The sequence below is a fragment of the Impatiens glandulifera genome, unplaced genomic scaffold, assembly GCF_907164915.1.
Source record: "Impatiens glandulifera unplaced genomic scaffold, dImpGla2.1, whole genome shotgun sequence".
Lineage (NCBI taxonomy): Eukaryota > Viridiplantae > Streptophyta > Magnoliopsida > Ericales > Balsaminaceae > Impatiens > Impatiens glandulifera.
Window position 1 is genome coordinate 7,392 of NW_025919335.1, and position 19,062 is coordinate 26,453.

Sequence of the window (19,062 nt, forward strand, 5' to 3'; positions counted from 1 at the left end):
AATTAGTTATTGGTTGATTTAGTAATATGATTTGTGACTCTTCATGTAGTTTGATATATATATATATAGTTAGTCATTTGTTTAAGTCAATTTATTGAGATAAATTATATATTTATTTATTTAATTATTAGTTTATACTAATATAGTAGAAACTCGATAAATTAATACTCGATTATTTAATAAACTCTCTAAGATAATATTTTTGGTCGGTCCCGACTCGGGGATAGGGTGCTAAATTAATAATTCGCTAAAATTATAAGATAATATATTTTTGATAATTTCTTTAGACCCCATATAAAATATAAATTAATAATTCCTTATATATAACATATTACATGAATGATTTATTAAGGTTTCATGAAAAATGACTCAATTGTCTTTTGTTTTTTTTTAAAATCAATTTCCCCTTAAATGTCGTCTCTAATTTTCCTTAGCATGGTAAGAACTTCTGGTGTTGTTTTCTCATAGCTCAACAAGAAATTGTTCAATGTGATTGCCGCTTTAATAGCTTTGTTTCGCGAAGGGACTCCATTGTAGAACTTTCATCATCTTCTTCATCGATATCATCTTTATTAATTCCAATAACGCTTTCAATAATTTCTTCATCAGTCAACAACTGTGCAATTACATTTTCTTCTAGGTAAGTCAGAACATATTCGACATCCATTGCATTGCGATAACCCAACTCTTTGATCAAATTCTGGAGTTCTTGAGTGCTTTCACCACCTTCATTTAAGTTCTCAAAAGTCACGTTATCTGTTGATCGAAGTTTACAATGACGAAAGCATTTCACAATTGTATTTGCACGAACATCCATAGTCCATGCTGAAATTGCAAGATTCATTGCATCTAACACATTTATTTTTGCTGGATTTGGAACCCCTAATTCATAACCCTCAAAAATATTTCTATAAAATCGACGACGATAATGCATCTTAAAAGCTCGTATGATCCCCGCGTCACAAGGCTGAATTTTTGAAGTTGTGTTTGGTGGCAAAAAAAATAATTCAACATTTCGTAATCCTTCAATAATTTTTGGATTAGCAGGGCAATTATTCACAATCAAGAGAATTTTTCTTCTAACCATTTTTTTATCAAGTTGGCAAACATATTCTTCAAATAACACACCAGTCATCCAAGCTCGTTTGTTAGCACGGTACTCACAGTTCAGAATGTTCAAGTTTACATTCTTCAAGCACCTTGGTTTAGCATATTTCCCAATAATCCACAAAGGAAGTTTTTCCGAACCATCCTCATTACAGCAAATAGCAACAGTTAGTCTTTCCTTGTCTTGTTTTTTCCCTTCAAGTTGCATTGTTGCAAGGAAATGATCCGGTTGAAGTCTAAAAAACAAACCTGTTTAAGATCAAAACATGTAAATAATTACATCACTAAAGTACAAAATATGAAATAAAATACATGGCTGGTGGATTTTAATTAGTCCTCTATGCCCTCCATTTCAACAGATCCACTCTCTCCGAAACGCTGGTGTTAGGATCTAGGACGCCGCTGGAGGACCGGGGTTAGACCGGTTAGCGGTTCTCACTCAAGGGTGGTGGTTAATCCGGTTAGAGATTAACACCGGGGTTTCAATACTACACAAACTGTCACAAACTCTTGAACTAGGTTCAAGCGCGGAAGAGGTTTGTTTCAGGTTGAAGCAGCACACTAATGTGATAGGCAGATCCGGTTTCGAATGATGATAGTTAAATAGAATGATGGGTCGGTTTCGGTAACCTGGTGATTCGGCTTGGATAGAGTTAAGTAGGTTAGAGCGGTACGGATCGGTTAAATAATGGAACCGACAGAAAGTAAATGACAAGACAAGTTTTATGGATGTTCGGAGATAAAACTCCTACGTCACCCCTTCCTCTCGAAACCGCGAGAAGGATATTCACTAAGGAATACAAGTACAATCCGATCAAGACTTATTTCCTGCTTGATAACACTCTTACAATTTGCACCGAAATTGCAAAAACACACACTTCAACTTTAGCACTTAGACTTTTCTAGAGAGAGAATACACTCTTGTCACTTGTGGATTAAATGCTCTTAGAATCTCTTGTTATCCCACTTGTCCGACATTTACTCTTCTTCAACTGCCCCTTTTATAGATGAAATATGCCAACGGTCATATTTCACTTCCTTGAATCTGATTGGCTGAGCAGAGGTGCAAAGGTTCAGTGATTCAGACTCTGCGGTCATCTTTTCAGACCTGACGGTCAACCTCAGACCTGGCGGTCAATCTCACAGACTTGATAGTCTGTTCTTCCGGTATGTAAGACAAACCTGCTAGGTTTGTCTTTTACTCAATATGGACACTGTCTGTTAGACAGTTGTCTGTACTTGGAAGATCTCCTTTCTGACTTTTCCCGAAGTGGAAAGATCCTGTAGGACTGTCTTCTGCAGTCTGCAGACTTTCCTCAGACTTGTATGGATATGGAAATGTTCAGTCTGTTCCTTTGGTATCATCCTCAACAGATACCCGAATTGTCTTCTTGTACTTGGTCGGTCATTTGTCTTTAACCGGATGATTTCCGGTGTGATTGATTTAACCGGACATCTTCCGGTTACTCTTCTGCCTTGTGGCTGATCAGCTGTCTGATGTTTCCGGTTTTGAGCTTTGGCCGATCCTTTCTTTGTGCGGTCACGTTCCAAGTGTTCTTGGTCGGTTTCGTAGCTTGACCGGCTAGTCTACTTAGCCGGTTCTTTTGTTTGACCGGTCCAGTTCCTTGTTCCTGCATAAAAGGTTTATTTATGTTAAGTTCTGTGAACCGGTCTAATTTTATCTAACAATTTCTCCCTTTTTGATTATTTTATTTAAAATTATCAAAACAATGTAAGTTTGCAAACGTGGGCCGGTTCTTACTTTGACCGGATTTTTGAAACTGACTTGGGAGAATTTTTCGAAAAAGTTGGAAAAATTTTGAGAAAAATTTTGAGAAAGATTTTGGAAGAGTCTTATCTTTTTATCAATTTCTCCCTTTTTGATTATTTTATTTAAAATTATCAAAACCATGAAGAAATGCAAGTGTAGGCCGGTTTCAAAAATAACTTTATATTTATATATGATAGATAACCGAAATTAGAAAATAATATATAGAGATACTAAGACAAGTATAGGTAAAAGAAAGAGAGCCCCTATTCCGAGTCCGAGAAGTCATAGCTGGCCATCAGATCCTTGTTCCGCTTTTTCTTCACCGTTTGCGGTCGACTGGTCGATTCGGAGACTCGTTGTCTTGTAGACCGGGGCTGCAGGTGCTCTTCATTCTCTTCTTCGACGTGAGTAGCCTGATCCGGTAGACCCTCAATAACCGTGTCAGAGACCTTATTCAGCAGCTCGGCCACTTGAGCCTTCTTTGAGGATTCCCTTTTCTGTTTTGCCGGAGCCGAAACGGAGGAGGCCGCCTTTTTTTTCTCGTTAGCTTTTACAAAGTTAGCGAGTCTTTGCCTTTCATTGTTTATCCGCTCTGCATCCTCTCGTTGCTAAGCGGCTACCGTTTCTACAAGACCCGGAAACTTAGCCATTGCCCTTCGGTCTCGCTCGGCTTCTTCCTCTTCGGTGAGTTGCACAGGCTCCTTTGCTTTTCTTGCTTCGTTATCCAGCGCATTCTGGATTTCCTAAGCCGCTCGGGCATTGGCCTCCACAACCGCGGCATCCGCATTTATTTTTGCTTTGAGTAATTCAGCAACCTGTGCGGAAAGCGCCTTGAGTTCGGCCTCGAGACCCGCATTCTTCTTTTCAAGGTCGGATACCCTTCCAAGTGTTGTGCCGACCAGATCCTCAGTAACCTCCGTCAATCGTTGATCGGTCTCTCTTTGAAGCCGGTCGAAGTTCTCTTTTATATCGGTTCGCCGAAGGTGGTTGCTGCGCAGAACCGCTTCTTCCTGTTGATCATCTTCGATTTCTGAGAACCGGTCATTTGTTCTTGACAAAAGTTGCCTTGTAGTGTTGGCGAACCGGAGTGCCGAGCTAACGGTTTTCTTGAATTTCTCCTCCAATGGGTTAACCGTCGAGTCTTCAAATTCTTGAATGAGGCTTTTGACCCATTCTTTTGTAACACCCGGTTCGGAGACTTCCGGTTGTTTATGTGGAGATTTCCTGGTGAGAGGAGGGTCCGTCCTTTCATCGGTTTCATTTGTTGCCGAATTCGCCCTTGGCGGTGTTGGACTGTGAGCTGGACTCCTATCGATCCGTGGAGCTGTATAGTGCGGTATTTTCCTTTGTCCGTACATCTCCTCCAGCCGGTCAATTTCTTGGATGAGTTCTCTTCTCGCTTTCTCAAGCCTTTGTAACACTAAGGGCGTTAGGGTATCCTCCGATGTTACCTCTTCGAACCTTTCCGTAATTTTCCGGATCCGAACGGTTAGCTTCTGTACCCGGGCTCGCGGTCTTAAGACGGAGGTTCGTCCCAAGGCCTCGTGGATAGTTTCTGAGTTTGTGAGGTCCATGACTATGTCCTCAATTCCCCTCAGCCTTCGGAAACATTCTTCGTCGGATAAGTTCGGTAGAATGTCTCTATAACGTTTGCTGAACCGGTGCTCGTGCCATTCCCGGTATATCTCGCCAACTTTATCAGCTCGCTGTTCAATGACCTTTAGGATTTTGCGCGCTATCTTATCGGCCTTTGTCGGTTCGTCCTCCTCCTCCTCTTCTTCACTACTTTCATCACCGCCCTCGGCGGTCTCTGGATTTGCGCCCGTACCGGCGTTATCGGGACTTTGACCCGAAAGCTCTTCATCGTTCGGTCTTTCTTCATCGGTCTTCTCTGATTCGGTTCTTTCAGATGTGGAAGCCGTCTCTTCCTCTGATTGTTGTTGGGGCGGTTCTGAGAATACTATCTTCTCTTTCCCCTTGCTTTCGGCTTTTTCTTTCGCCGGGGCTGATTACTTGCCGGTTGTCTTCTTTCGGCCACCTGTGGAACCGGGGGCCGGTTGCTTCCTTTCTAGGAATTGTTTGGCTCTGATTAGGCTTCTTGATGGGATGGTGACGCCGGGACCGATTTTGAGGTTATGGTGAAGGAAGATTTTACCGAGAGGAACAGCGTATCCCCATGACCGGTTTGAGTCTGGTTTCACCATTTCCTTCAAATTGTGGAACACTTCCTTCGCCCAGTTCACCTTTGTGCCTTCTATCAGGCCGACTAGCATCCTGATTTTGTCCTTGGTTAGGCTGCTGTAGTTTCCTCCTCTTGCTTGAACCGCCTTTGTGAAGATATCACAAATCGGTATATACTCCGGTCGCAACGTCGCTTTGTTACCGGAAACTTTTATCGGCTCCTTAGTCGCCGAGAGTATTTGGCATGCTGCTTCGAACGTTTTGAGCTCTATGTCCGCCGTTGCATCTTGGCCGGCTGTTGGAAGGCGCAGGCTCTCCGCCACCGATTCCTCGGTTAGCTCTAATTTAGTACCGCCTACAGTCGCGGTGATCTTGTCGTCGGAGAGAGTTGCGGTGTTGAAGAATTCTACAACCGTATCTCTATATAGAATGTGGGGACCGCCGAGAAAGTACTCCAGACCGGCCTCAACTACCCGGTTAATGACTTCTATCGCTGCAAGCGTGCCTCTCTGTCGGATTTCCTCGAAATCCACTTGAGTCAAGTGTTTGAACAAGACCGAGTTGCGCCCCATTTAGAGAATATAGAAAGTTTGAGGAATGACCTCTTGAGAGAATTTGAGAGCTTAGAGAGAGAAAGCAATTTCGCGTGAGAATGAAAAGAAATGGCCGAGAGCCCCTTTTATAGGTGCGGTTTGGAAACCCAACCGTCCCATCAACATTGGGCGGGAGTTTTCCCTCCAAGCCGAATGGGCGGCAAACCATGGGCGGGAAACCAAGGGCGGTAATGGAATAGGCGCCAATCCGTGGGCGGTAAACCAGGAGGCGGGAGTTTTTGGGCGGGAAATTTCCCTCCAAAATTTTGCTTTCGACTTTGATGACGCAATCTACTTTTGAGACCGATTGATGCTCCGATTTTCTAAAGTTAACCGGTTATTTTGAGTAGGCGGAATTTTGCAATCTTTTGAATTTAAGCGTTTTTTTTTTTAGACCGAAGGGGCGCGGTTATTTTGACAACATTAACCGGTTATTTAGATGAATATTCAAGATGACTCGGTCACTTAAACTGAAATGGAATTGTATTCAAGAGACATTGCAGAAAGGAAACCGACAGATGGTTCGGTGCGAAAACATACATACATAAGATGGAAAAATACAACTTATGTAAAAACCATTTTGGAGAACTTCTCTTCCACCGCATCCACGTCAAGGATGTTCAAAGGGGATGCCGGTATACCCGGTCCAAACTCTGGCCGGTACTTGAGAATCAGCTTACTTATGTGAGGTGCATAACCGAGACCTTTCTCGGTTATCACCATGTTCTTCAGATTTTGAAATATGACCGTTGACCAGTTGATGGCCGTCTTGCCAACAATGTGAGTCATTATGTTGTAAGTGTTTTTAGAGTACCGTTGATTCGGTGACTGACAAAGGATAGACCGGGTCACAATCTCAAGAAGAAGTTGAGAGTGACTAGCGAGTCGGGTTTTTAACCCATAGTGTTCAATAGTGGTAGAGAGGTATAGTGCGTGTTCAAATTCCGCAAGTCCCTCTATAGTTGGAAAATCAGAAAACCCTTTCGTGGGCAGGTTGAGTAGGGAAGCAAATTCGGCTTCATCAAGCCAGAAGGTGTGGTCTCTTACCGTAGAGACGATGTAATTTCCCCTGATGCAAGCGCTTCGAAAGAAGGTCTTGACATCCTATAAGAGATTGGGACCGGATTCTTCGAGAAAGGGTCGAAGACCGGTTGCAATGAGAGAGTGAAACATGAACTCCTTTCCATGATTTCCGTCCCACTCTTCCATACATGAGTTGAAATCAACGCTCAAGAAGTTTCCCAAAGTTCGGCTCGGCATGGTTGCGGTTTTGCTAAGAGAGATAGATTTCAAGAGATTTCAGGAATGTTTTATGCTTTAGGATGTGTTGAGTTGAGTATATGATGGTCCTTTATATAGGGTCAGATTTGGAGGGAAAATATGAGCATTGAATGTCAGTTTTGGTTTATTATAAAAGAGAATCTTTATGTTTCCAAGGTTTATTGGGAAGAGGCTGATTGCGGAGCCCGAGGTAGGTGTTAATTGAGAAGTAACCAAGTTAGTTGGGTAGTAATTATTCAGGTGGTTGGGGGTTACTACATTAATTAAATATTACTTTTCATTAATGCACCAACACAAAAGAGGTTAATTAAAAGAGACCGAGAATAACATAGATAAAGCCGAAGAAGGTACGGATAAAACCGAAGAGAACAAAGATAACACCGAAGGATCATAATGGAATTGGACAACGATACACCCGGTACGTGCAGCAAAATGACCGGGTGTAGGAAGAAGTAACTTAGTGTTCGTGGGAGTTGACGACACCGTTGGGATTGTTGCGGCGGTTCCTTCTCCTCCAAGCCCTTTCGAACCGTTCATAGAAGGAGTCGGTTATCTCTTTGGTCATCACTTGAGACTGGTTTAGACCTTCGCCCGGACAGGTCGGAACACCAAGTTCAACTAGTAGGCAGAATAGTTGTGGAACCAGGCCGACTGTTCGCACCCCAATCATCCAGATCAGGACATCGAACAGGACCCTCGACCAGTTCACCGGTGTACCGGTGGTGATGGCTGCCATCATGTTGAAAGTCGTTGTGCAATAAGTGTTTGTGACATCTCTTCCCAAGATACTTCTTCCTATCACATCGTTGAGGAGCTGATATTCAGCTCTCAAGAGTGATTTAGTGCCATGATCATCGACAGGTTCGTTTGAACGTGCAAATGTGAGGGAAATTTCGGCCTTGACATCGGCCGGAACATTTAGATTTGTTAACCCTTGCTTTGGTAAGCTAAAGCACCTAGCGAAGTCGTTCTCGGTGAAGTCAAAGACTATACCTCCTACCTTCGATTGGATGTGAGTATCGAAATGAGGAGTTCCTCTGAATACCCTGGCATTGTACATGAATTACAGGACTGATTCAGAGTATATAGTCTGCTTATCATCTAGGAAGTACCGAAGACCAGTATCTTCCAGGGACTCGATCACTTTGTACACCTCATAGTGTTCGGTGCTCAAGGCAGATTGGAAATCAACTTGAAAGATGTTAGGAAACTGAGACATTTTTGCCTTAGTGAGAGAGTGATCTTTTGTCTTGTGAGTGTTTTGGTTAATGTTTGCTTCTCTTAAATACTAGTTGGGGGAGTATCCTAATGTCCAGGTATTACATGTGATGATATCTATTGACTGCAGGATAAAAGATATTGCATGAAATAGGTATGTTTGCAGTCTAGGATGTTGGTCATAGACCTGGACTATGAAAGATATCATCAGATCTTCACGTCTTTTTAGGTGCGACCATTTTACTTTGAAAAGGCAATGTTTCAGAACAGATATCTTTAAACACTGATAGTTATTCCACTTTTGTTTGAATTTCAAATAATCTAAGATAGCCTATTTCCGAACCGGTCAACTATCAGTTGTTCATCCCGATGCGGTTATTTGGTGTATGCACCAAGTAGCCGGTCGATTTACTCTATCTGATAGTCTGGGCGGTTCTTCCATAGGTACCAAGAAGATTTGAAGTCCAACAGGTTAGGAAGAACTACCGGTTTTGTCTGTCCGAACCGGTTTTCCTTTTTAAGCATCCTTAGGAAGGATCTGACTAATATCGGTTAAACCGAGAGTAAGTCTGAATTGAGAGAACTTAGCTTCCTGTAGAGGCTTGGTGAAGATATCGGCTACTTGTTGATCAGTCGGTACGTATTCTAGCCGGATATGCTTTAGCATGACATGTTCCCTGATGAAGTGATGCCTTATGTCGATATGCTTGGTTCTGGAGTGGAGAACCGGATTGTAGGTGATTGCTATGACACTTGTGTTGTCACAAAAGATCGGTGACTCTTCGGCTATGACACCGAAATCCGTTAGTTGTTGTTGGATCCAAAGTAGTTGTGAACAACAGCTTCCGGCCGCCAGGTATTCAGCTTCTGCGGTCGAAGTGGCAACCGATGTCTGTTTCTTGCTATGCCGTGAAACAAGCCGGTCACCTAGGAATTGACATGTTCTGCTGATGCTTTTTCTGTCAATCTTACAACCTGCATAGTCTGCATCTGAATAACTTGTTAGATTAAAGGACGAGTCCTTTGGATACCACAGGCCGACATCAGGTGTTCCTTTTAGATACTTCAATATCCTCTTTGCGGCTGTGTAGTGGGATTGTTTTGGATTTGCTTGGAATCTCCCACACACACCGACTGCAAATAGAATGTCCGGTCTACTCACTGTTATGTATAGGAGAGAACCGATGATCCCCGGTATGCGATCTAATCTACCGATTGGCCCTCATCATTCCTTTCCAATTTAATCGATGAGCTCATTGGAGTAGCCGCTGAGGAGCATGTGTCCATCCCAAACTTCTTTAGAAGCTCCTTGGTGTATTTGGGTTGACTTATGAAAGTTCCTTCTTCGAGTTGTTTAACCTGAAGACCTAGGAAGAAACTTAATTCTCCCATCATACTCATTTCAAACTTGTTAGTCATCAGGGTTGAAAACTTATCACACAATTTAGGATCGGTTGAACCGAAAATAATGTCATCTACATAGATTTGAACAAGTAGGATATGTTCATTCTTTTCAAATTTAAACAACGTTTTATCCACCGAACCGATGGTGAAATCATGTGCGATCAAAAATGCGGTTAGTGTGTCATACCAGGCTCTAGGTGCTTGCTTTAAATCGTATAAAGCTTTGTTTAGCCGGTATACATGGTTTGGAAATTCAGCACTTTTAAAACCGGGTGGTTGTTCAACATACACCTCTTCACGTAGGTCACCGTTCAAAAATGCACTTTTAACATCCATTTGAAAAACCTTAAAGTTTTTGAAAGCAGCAAAGGCTAGAAAAATCCTAATGGCTTCAATCCTAGCTACAGGGGCAAATGATTCTTCAAAATCAATGCCTTCTTCCTGTTTGTAACCTTGTGCCACTAATCTGGCTTTGTTCCTCGTGACCAAACCGTCCTCATTGAGTTTGTTTCTAAATACCCATCTTGTTCCTATGACCGGGTGATCTTTCGGTCTAGGGATTAGGTACCAGACCTTGTTACTCTCAAACTGGTTTAGCTCTTCTTGCATTCCCAAGATCCAATCCGGATCTGACAATGCTTCATCTATTCTTTTCGGCTCAATCTGGGATATAAAAGCGGAATTAAAGTATTCCTCCAGCATTTGACGCCTAGTTCGAACAGGTTTTGAAGGGTCACCTATAATTTGCTCAGGAGGATGTTTAGTATTTCTTTTGAGGTTCAGTTCAGGGATGTCTACCAAATCACTGTTTACTTGATCAAGGCTAGACATATCGGTAGGCTGAACATGATTGTCAGACCGACCGACTTCCCTGGATTGGACCGAGGTGTCAGCTTCTTGTTGTGGAACAGCTTGATCAGGCTGGGTTTCAATATGACCCATTTGGTCATGGACAAACCGCCTGAAGACCGGAGTTTCATCTTCACTGTCAGAGTGGATATTGTTGTTTTCCAATCTGTTGTGTAGATCAAAGCATGATGCAGTGTTACTTTCAACCGATTCATCGAAAACCACGTGAAGTGATTCCTCCATGGTTAAAGTTCTATTGTTGTATACTCTATATGCCTTACTTACTGCCGAATAACCTAGCATGATTCCAGTATCGATTTTTGCATCAAAAGCAGAAAGATATGTTTTACCATTTATATGAATATAACATTTACAACCGAAAATCTTGAGGTACTTAAGGTTGGGAACCCTGTTAAAATAAACCTCATACGGTGTTTTGTTATGAAATTTGTTAATCAGAGACCGGTTTTGTGTATGACATGCAGTGTTGATAGCCTCAGCCCAAAATTTCTGGGTAATGCCCGAATCGGCTATCATGGACCGTGCAGCTTCCTTGAGAGTCCGGTTTCTTCTCTCGGCCAGGCCATTATGTTGAGGAGTCCTAGCACTAGACAACTCGTGTCTAATGCCGGATTCATCAAGAAATGCGGTTAAAGTACTATTGGTGAATTCGGTACCCCGATCACTTCTAATGCTATTAATGCGAGTTGATTTTTCATTTTGCAAATGTTTAAGCAGTGTGATCAGGTTTGATGCGGTTTCTCGTTTGGATGGTAAAAATATTACCCATGTAAATCTAGAATAGTCATCAATAACTACCATGGTGTACAGCATACCTCCTAGGCTAACGACCTGAATTGGTCCAAATAAATCCATGTGTAAGAGATCTAAGCATCGGCTAGATTGGATATTTCCTTTACTCTTAAAGGTTGATTTAGTCTGTTTACCCATTTGACATGCTGAACAAACCTTATCCTTGTTAAATACTATGTCAGGAATACCTTCTACTAGCTTTTTACCGCGAATGTAGTTTAAGGTTTTTATGTTTAGCTGGTTTAGTCTCTTATGCCATAACCAGGTTTGATCAGTCTTAACTATCATGCATATAGGATGTTCTACCTTAGTTTTCCAGTCTACATTGTAAATATTACCTAGCCTATTTCCGGTTAGTAATATAACACCTTGAGAGTTCTTAACTAAGCATGCATGTTTAAGGAATTCTACTGTGTATCCAGCATCACACATTTGACTAATGCTTAGCAGGTTAAAACGTAGGTTTTCAACTAAAAGTACGTTATCAATAGTTAAGTTACCATGGACAATCTTACCCTTGCCCACAGTTCTACCTTTTGAATTGTCACCGAAAGTGATTAGTGCACCGGTTTGTATTCTGATGTCGGTTAGCAAGTTGTTATTTCCGGTCATATGCCTGGAGTAACCGCTATCCAAGTACCATTCGGAATTTCCTAGCCGTTTCATTAAATCCTGCAAAATGTACATATTTACAACTATTTGGTACCCACATTCACTTGGGTCCACATGCGATTAGTCCCTTAGGTATCCAAACCTTCACAAACCGGACAGCCTTCTTTGCTAAGGTTTTAACCGTCCTTTTGGCATTCGGTTTTGGGTATCTCGGTTTTTCTACAAAGGTCTTAAATGGTGGTGATCTTTGGTTTGACCTGTGCGGTTCAGGATTGGCTTTCATATATTTGAGGATTTCGGCTTTTCGTTTCACAGGATCAAGCCATTTCTCAGAGTCGGTTGGACCAACATAGTCGTATTTTAGCTTTTCTTCCCTATAGTATGCGGTCAACTCTTCTTCAGCGGTCCAGGAGCTTTTAAGGAATCATATAAGAGGGAGGTTACTTCTTGTAAACCTTACTTTCTCTACGGGTTTTTGGTCTTTGGAGCTATCCTCTGTGTATCCTAGGCCAAACTTGCAACGGGGATGTCTGTAATGACTACACATTTTCTTTACTATATCACTAGATCTCTTATATGCAGCCATCTTATATTGGAGTCGGGCATTTTCTTCTTCGGTTAGTTCTCTAGCTGGTTCACTAGACTGTTCGGTACTAAGTGGTGGTTCGGTTTCTAACTCGGTTTCTATGCTAGGGATTTCATCAGGTTCTATGACCTCTGGTTCGGTTATAATAGGTACCTCTAGATCTGTTGGAATGGGTACTATAGGGTCGGTTTTAAGTTTGAGTTGCTTAGGTAACATGGCTAGTAGGTTCTTATACTCTTCTACCATGTCATTCAATGCATTATATAACTCTTCTTTAGTAAATTCTTCGCAAGGAGAGTCAAATACCTGTTCCTCATTTGCCATGAGACATGTGAGTTCATCATGACTGTCACTGTGAGCCCATAAGCTTCCTCCATCATCGGCTATCAATTCTTTCGGTACCTCACTCCCTTCACCGGTTTGTTGATAATTGTTTCGGTTATCTTGGTTATCCGGTTTCCGGGTATCCCTCCTCGGTTTCCTGCATTCCCACTTAAAGTGTCCCAAACAGTTACAGTTATAACACCTTACATTGGATTTATCACCATAGTTGTAGTTTGTCGGTTGACTTCTTTTCATGAACCTCCCAAACTTCTGTGCAAGCATAGCCATGGCATCCTCGGTTAACTGTTCGGCGGTTCTGATCGGTGCATGTGCAGGAGCAACCGGTTCTGTGGATGTGATCAGTGCTCTGGTTGAGGTTGAGGCCGAGACTTCTTCTTCAGTCCTAGACCTCATTTCGAACTCATATGCCTTAAGATCTTCGAATACATCATGCAGCTTCATCTTGTTTAGGCAGTTTGATTCCCTCATCACCATTGTCTTTATGTCCCATGCACTTGGAAGAGATCTTAAAGCTTTCATGATAACCTCCTTGTTGTCATACCTCTTTCCAAGTGTTTCTAGCTCATCTAACACACCAGTGAACCGGTCACTGTACTCTTTCATAGTTTCTCCCGGTTTCATCTTGATGCTTTCAAACTTCTGAGTAGCCACCATTATCTTGTTTTCCTTTGTTCTTTCATTTCCTTCAAAGATCTGAATAACCGTGTCCCATGTCTCCTTTGCGGTATTGCAGTCTCTGATCTTGCAGTATGTATTTCTGTCTACACTGTTGGAGATCTGGTTTCTAGCGTGGTTATCCAGGTTGTTTCTTCTCCTATCTTTAGCTGTCCATTCCTTTCTGTCCTTATCAATGATTATCGGTCCTTCGGCCAGAATGGACTCCATCTCATCATCCAAAGTGATTAAGTGTAGGTGCATGCGTGCCTTCCAGTTGGCAAAGTCATCACCTTCTAGCATTGGAGGCCTATCCTGAAACATGCTTGCTTGAGTATTGAAACTAACTGCTCTGATACCAATTGTTAGGATCTAGGACGCCGCTGGAGGACCGGGGTTAGACCGGTTAGCGGTTCTCACTCAAGGGTGGTGGTTAATCCGGTTAGAGATTAACACCGGGGTTTCAATACTACACAAACTGTCACAAACCCTTGAACTAGGTTCAAGCGCGGAAGATGTTTGTTTCAGGTTGAAGCAGCACACTAATGTGATAGGCAGATCCGGTTTCGAATGATGATAGTTAAATAGAAAGATGGGTCGGTTTCGGTAACCTGGTGATTCGGCTTGGATAGAGTTAAGTAGGTTAGAGCGGTACGGATCGGTTAGATAATGGAACCGACAGAAAGTAAATGACAAGACAAGTTTTATGGATGTTCGGAGATAAAACTCCTACGTCACCCCTTCCTCTCGAAACCGCGAGAAGGATATTCACTAAGGAATACAAGTACAATCCGATCAAGACTTATTTCCTGCTTGATAACACTCTTACAATTTGCACCGAAATTGCAAAAACACACACTTCAACTTTAGCACTTAGACTTTTCTAGAGAGAGAACACACTCTTGTCACTTGTGGATTAAATGCTCTTAGAATCTCTTGTTATCCCACTTGTCCCGCATTTACTCTTCTTCAACTGCCCCTTTTATACATGAAATATGTCAACGGTCATATTTCACTTCCTTGAATCTGATTGGCTGAGCAGAGGTGCAGAGGTTCAGTGATTCAGACCCTGCGGTCATCTTTTCAGACCTGACGGTCAACCTCAGACCTGGCGGTCAATCTCACAGACTTGACAGTCTGTTCTTCCGGTATGTAAGACAAACCTGCTAGGTTTGTCTTTTACTCAATATGGACACTGTCTGTTAGACAGTTGTCTGTACTTGGAAGATCTCCTTTCTGACTTATCCCGAAGTGGAAAGATCCTGTAGGACTGTCTTCTACAGTCTGCAGACTTTCCTCAGACTTGTATGGATATGGAAATGTTCAGTCTGTTCCTTTGGTATCATCCTCAATAAATACCCGAATTGTCTTCTTGTACTTGGTCGGTCCTTTGTCTTTAACCGGATGACTTTCGGTGTGATTGATTTAACCGGACATCTTCCGGTTACTCTTCTGCCTTGTGGCTGATCGGTTGTCTGATGTTTCCGGTTTTGAGCTTTGGCCGATCCTTTCTTTGTGCGGTCATGTTCCAAGTGTTCTTGGTCGGTTTCATAGCTTGACCGGCTAGTCTACTTAGCCGGTTCTTTTGTTTGACCGGTCCGGTTCCTTGTTCCTGCATAAAAGGTTTATTTATGTTAAGTTCTGTGAACCGGTCTAATTTTATCTAACAGCCGGAAATTTTCAATTCCATATCTTGCTTTGAACTTTCCAAGCCAACCAATAGAAAAAGTAAAGTCTGGAGCATCCACTAGATACATATCTTTCATGAACTTTTTCGCCTTCTCGATGATTAGTTCACCTGTCATATTCACATGTTCTTGATATTGAAGAATCCATTCATAGAGAGATTTTTCCAAGTTAGGAAATTTTGCCGGTTTGTGTCGCTTAACATCGCCTCTTTCGGGAGCAAGTGAGAGATACTCTAAAGACCGTTTAACTGTATTCGATATTGTCGCTTGACTCACCTGCAAACCATAGTTACTATGAACCCATTCTTGCAATTGCTTTTGAGTGAGACTTAGATTATCCTTGTTGTGCTTGTATAATGGTCTTCGAATCTCATCTGTCATTGTTGTTTTTTTCACACCTTTAAGATAGGAAGTCATGTTGTGTGTATGTTTTTTTGTGTTAACCTACAATATGTTGATCTTGTTTATATAGAAAATATTTTTAATGTCCATAAAGTGATACATTGAAAACAAGAAGCATAATAAGGTGGGAGATTGAAGGTTTCTTTCAAATTGGGTCATTCATTTGATATACAGTACATGCATTGTATACAATAATTAAGTGAAAGCTTAAATGTGTTTGTAAACTATGTATTTTACTATAAATTAATAAAATATTAATTAATATATAAATTAATAATTATTAATTTATCGATTAATTAATAACTATTTTAATTAATAAATTTTGATCGTCCCAAGTGTATTATTTTATAGAGTTTCTACTATAATCTTTATTTTCTTATAATTACAGATTTAATATTTCCAGTTTCAAACAAGATTTTATAAAGTTTATTCTCTTTCTTTAAGTTGTAATATTAGTTTAAGAACTCATTTATAGTTTTTACCATATGAGGATCGGATATGTCCCGATCCCCAATTCTTAGATTCATAATATAACAAAGACTTTGGGTTTTCAACAATCAATACATACCACTGTTCTTCATCTTTCTTTCTTAAATTCTTGTTTAATTTCTTGATTAAAGTTCAACATGGTAAATTGGTATCAGAGCAGGAGGCGATCATGCACCCTCAAGAACCTTTAGGAAGTGATGATTTATTTGATTTCGACAACGACGATCTTCTTGATGAGCTAGTGTGTTCTCTGAACCCTAATTTCAAAGCTCGTCAAGAACGCACAATTGATGCATTTCAAGTTCCTGTTCAAGTTTTTCACCAATGGTACCATTGAAGCGAGATTGCACAGATCCTCTTTATGTTCATCCTGGCGACATTCCATGAGCAATATTGACTCACACAGTTCTGACCCGCCAGAACTACTTCGAATGGTGTGCCAGCATGCAATTGGCACTTACTGCGAAAATGAAGATGTGTTATATTGATGGATCATTCATAGTTCCGACTGTACCTCAAGATTCTATTCACTGGAAAATGATTGATGCAATGGTCTGATCATGGATAATGAACACAATCGATAAGAAGAAGAGAATTCACTTTTAGAGCACAACTACCTCTTTAGAGCTATGGAATAAAGTGAAAGCGAGGTATGAAGGTAACAATGGTCCAAATTTGTATCAAGTTAAAAAGGATATATGTACAACAAAGTAGGACAATCTTGATTTAGAAGAATATTATTCTAAGGTACGTCTAAACTGGGATGAATTGTTACATCTTGAACCGCATCATGTATGTTCTTGTGATAAATCTCAAATTGAAAATTGTGTGGGATGCAAGTTGGAAAAACTAGTTTGGACTAGGTATGAAAAACATAATTTGTTGTTGTTCTTGATGGGTCTGGATGATTCTTATGAGAATCTAAAGGATATTATTCTAGTTATGGATCCTTTTCCGAGTGTATACAAGGCTTTCACGATGTTTTTAAATGTTGAATCAAGGAATCTGATAAATCGACAACATTAACTGTAACACCTCTAACTCTTACTTTAATTAGACCGAGTGCAGGATATTTTAAAACGTACATACATAAGCGGAAAAACAGAAACTTTTGCGGAAGAGTTATAAACATATAAGTGGCATTACAAAACCCGTCCCTTTAAAAACAGACATGGTCCTTTACATCAAAAACAATTAAAAGATGGTCCCATATTACAAAAACAGTGGTCTTTTAAGTGCTAGACCCTAAAAGTACTATGAACTTCATTTTGTCCCTCCCCCCCACACGCACCTCCCCTGCACCCTGCCCACCCTCCAAGCCTCACTTCATTAAATCAACATAAAGTTATGGTTGTGTACCTACACCACACAAGCATAGTGAGTCTAAAGATCCAACAAACATTTATAAAGAGTACAACAAAGGCTTTAAAAAACTTATTGTATTGATATGTTGGTTTATAAAATAATATTCCCATAGTGATAAAACAGAAACATTTTGAGCACATATTTGACCCTTGACCTTGAGAGCTGATCCTCAAGGTGAGGTATCCATTTTGAGAACATATTTGGAGGACACTCTTCGGAGTCTATCCCTAAAGTCCACAACCTGGTTAGACACATTCTGGGTGGGTAGATTTTCTGAGAGCTCATGTTCAGAAATCAGTCCCATAATAAGCAGCCATAACTTTGGATTCGGACTACCAGAGCTCATGTTGACTAGCCTTCCTCCCATAACCATCATACCTCCATATTCACTATGTTTTCCATAAAAACATATCATAAATTGAAAAACATATTATTCTTTGGGAAAACAGATCATAGCTTTGGAAATTAGATTATCATTTAAAAAAACAGAATATACTTTGGGGAAAACAGATCATAGATTGGAAAATATAATATACTTGGTGAAACAGATCATAGAATATATATGAACTATATAAACTTGTATGGGTTTCTAAAGATGGGTTGAGAAAAGAGCTTGCCCTAGATGATCTTGCTTCTATGTTATGATCTTTCTTCTAAAGGGTGTTATGAACTTGCTCCTAAGTGTGCCTTCAGTTTCTTAGTAGAGAGAAGGAGGAAAAGAATAAAATGAATGAAGGGGTGCCATATATATAGTACTTAATAAGGCTGGTCACCAGCTTGTCATTGGCATGGGTTAATCAAAAAGGGTTGGTCACCTGCTTGTCATCAGCTATGTTTAATATTAGTTTAATAAAAGGGCTGGTCACCTACTTGTCATAGGCATGGGTTAACAAAAGAAGGTTGGTCACTTGCTTGTCATAGGCATGGGTTAATAAAAGAAGGTTGGTCACCTGCTTGTCATCAGCTGGTTGAATAAGTATGGGTTGGAAGCATGAGGTGGCACAAGCATGAGGTGGCACAAGCATGAGGTGGAACAAGCATGAAGTGGCCTAAGCATGAGGTGGTCTAAGCATGAGGTGGCCTAAGCATGAGGTGGCCTAAGTATGAGGTGGCCTAAGTATGAGGTGGCCTAAGCATGAGGTGGCCTAAGCATGAGGTGGCACAAGTATAGGTTGGAACAATATAATCAGTCGGACTCCATCGGTCGAACCTCCTCGGTCGGACCCCCTCGGTCAGACTCCTTCGGTAGGACCCCCTCGTTCGGACCCCTCGGTCGTGACATAGATTTTCCCTCGGCCCTAACATAGATTTGTCTCGGTCCGGACACAGATTTGCCTCGGCCCGAACATAGACTTGCCTCGGCCCATGATTTTGGCTAGGACCGAAGTTACTCGTTTTAAAATGAAATTTTGGGTGTGACATCAACAATCCAGCTTACAATCTGCCATGACAATAAGATATTTCAAAGAAGGTAGTTCAAAAAGATTCAAAGGAAATGATGGCAGGGCCTACAACAATGACAAAAGAAGAAATCTCTCATGTCACTACAATATGAAGGGTCATTCTAAAGAAGGATGTTATAGACTAATTTGTTTTCCAGATTGATGGGATAACAACAAAATGAAGAATGCTGTGAATTCAGTATCATTTGACAACAATGACAAAACAGTCTCTTTATAAGATCAAATGAAGATGATACAGGAC

The 19,062-nt window shown here is 41.0% G+C and overlaps 1 pseudogene; it reads right to left on the minus strand.

Moving 5' to 3' along the window:
- Positions 1 to 361: 361 nt before the first annotated feature.
- LOC124917804 lies at positions 362 to 15,519 on the minus strand (annotated as a pseudogene).
- Between the last annotated feature and the right edge of the window lie 3,543 nt (positions 15,520 to 19,062).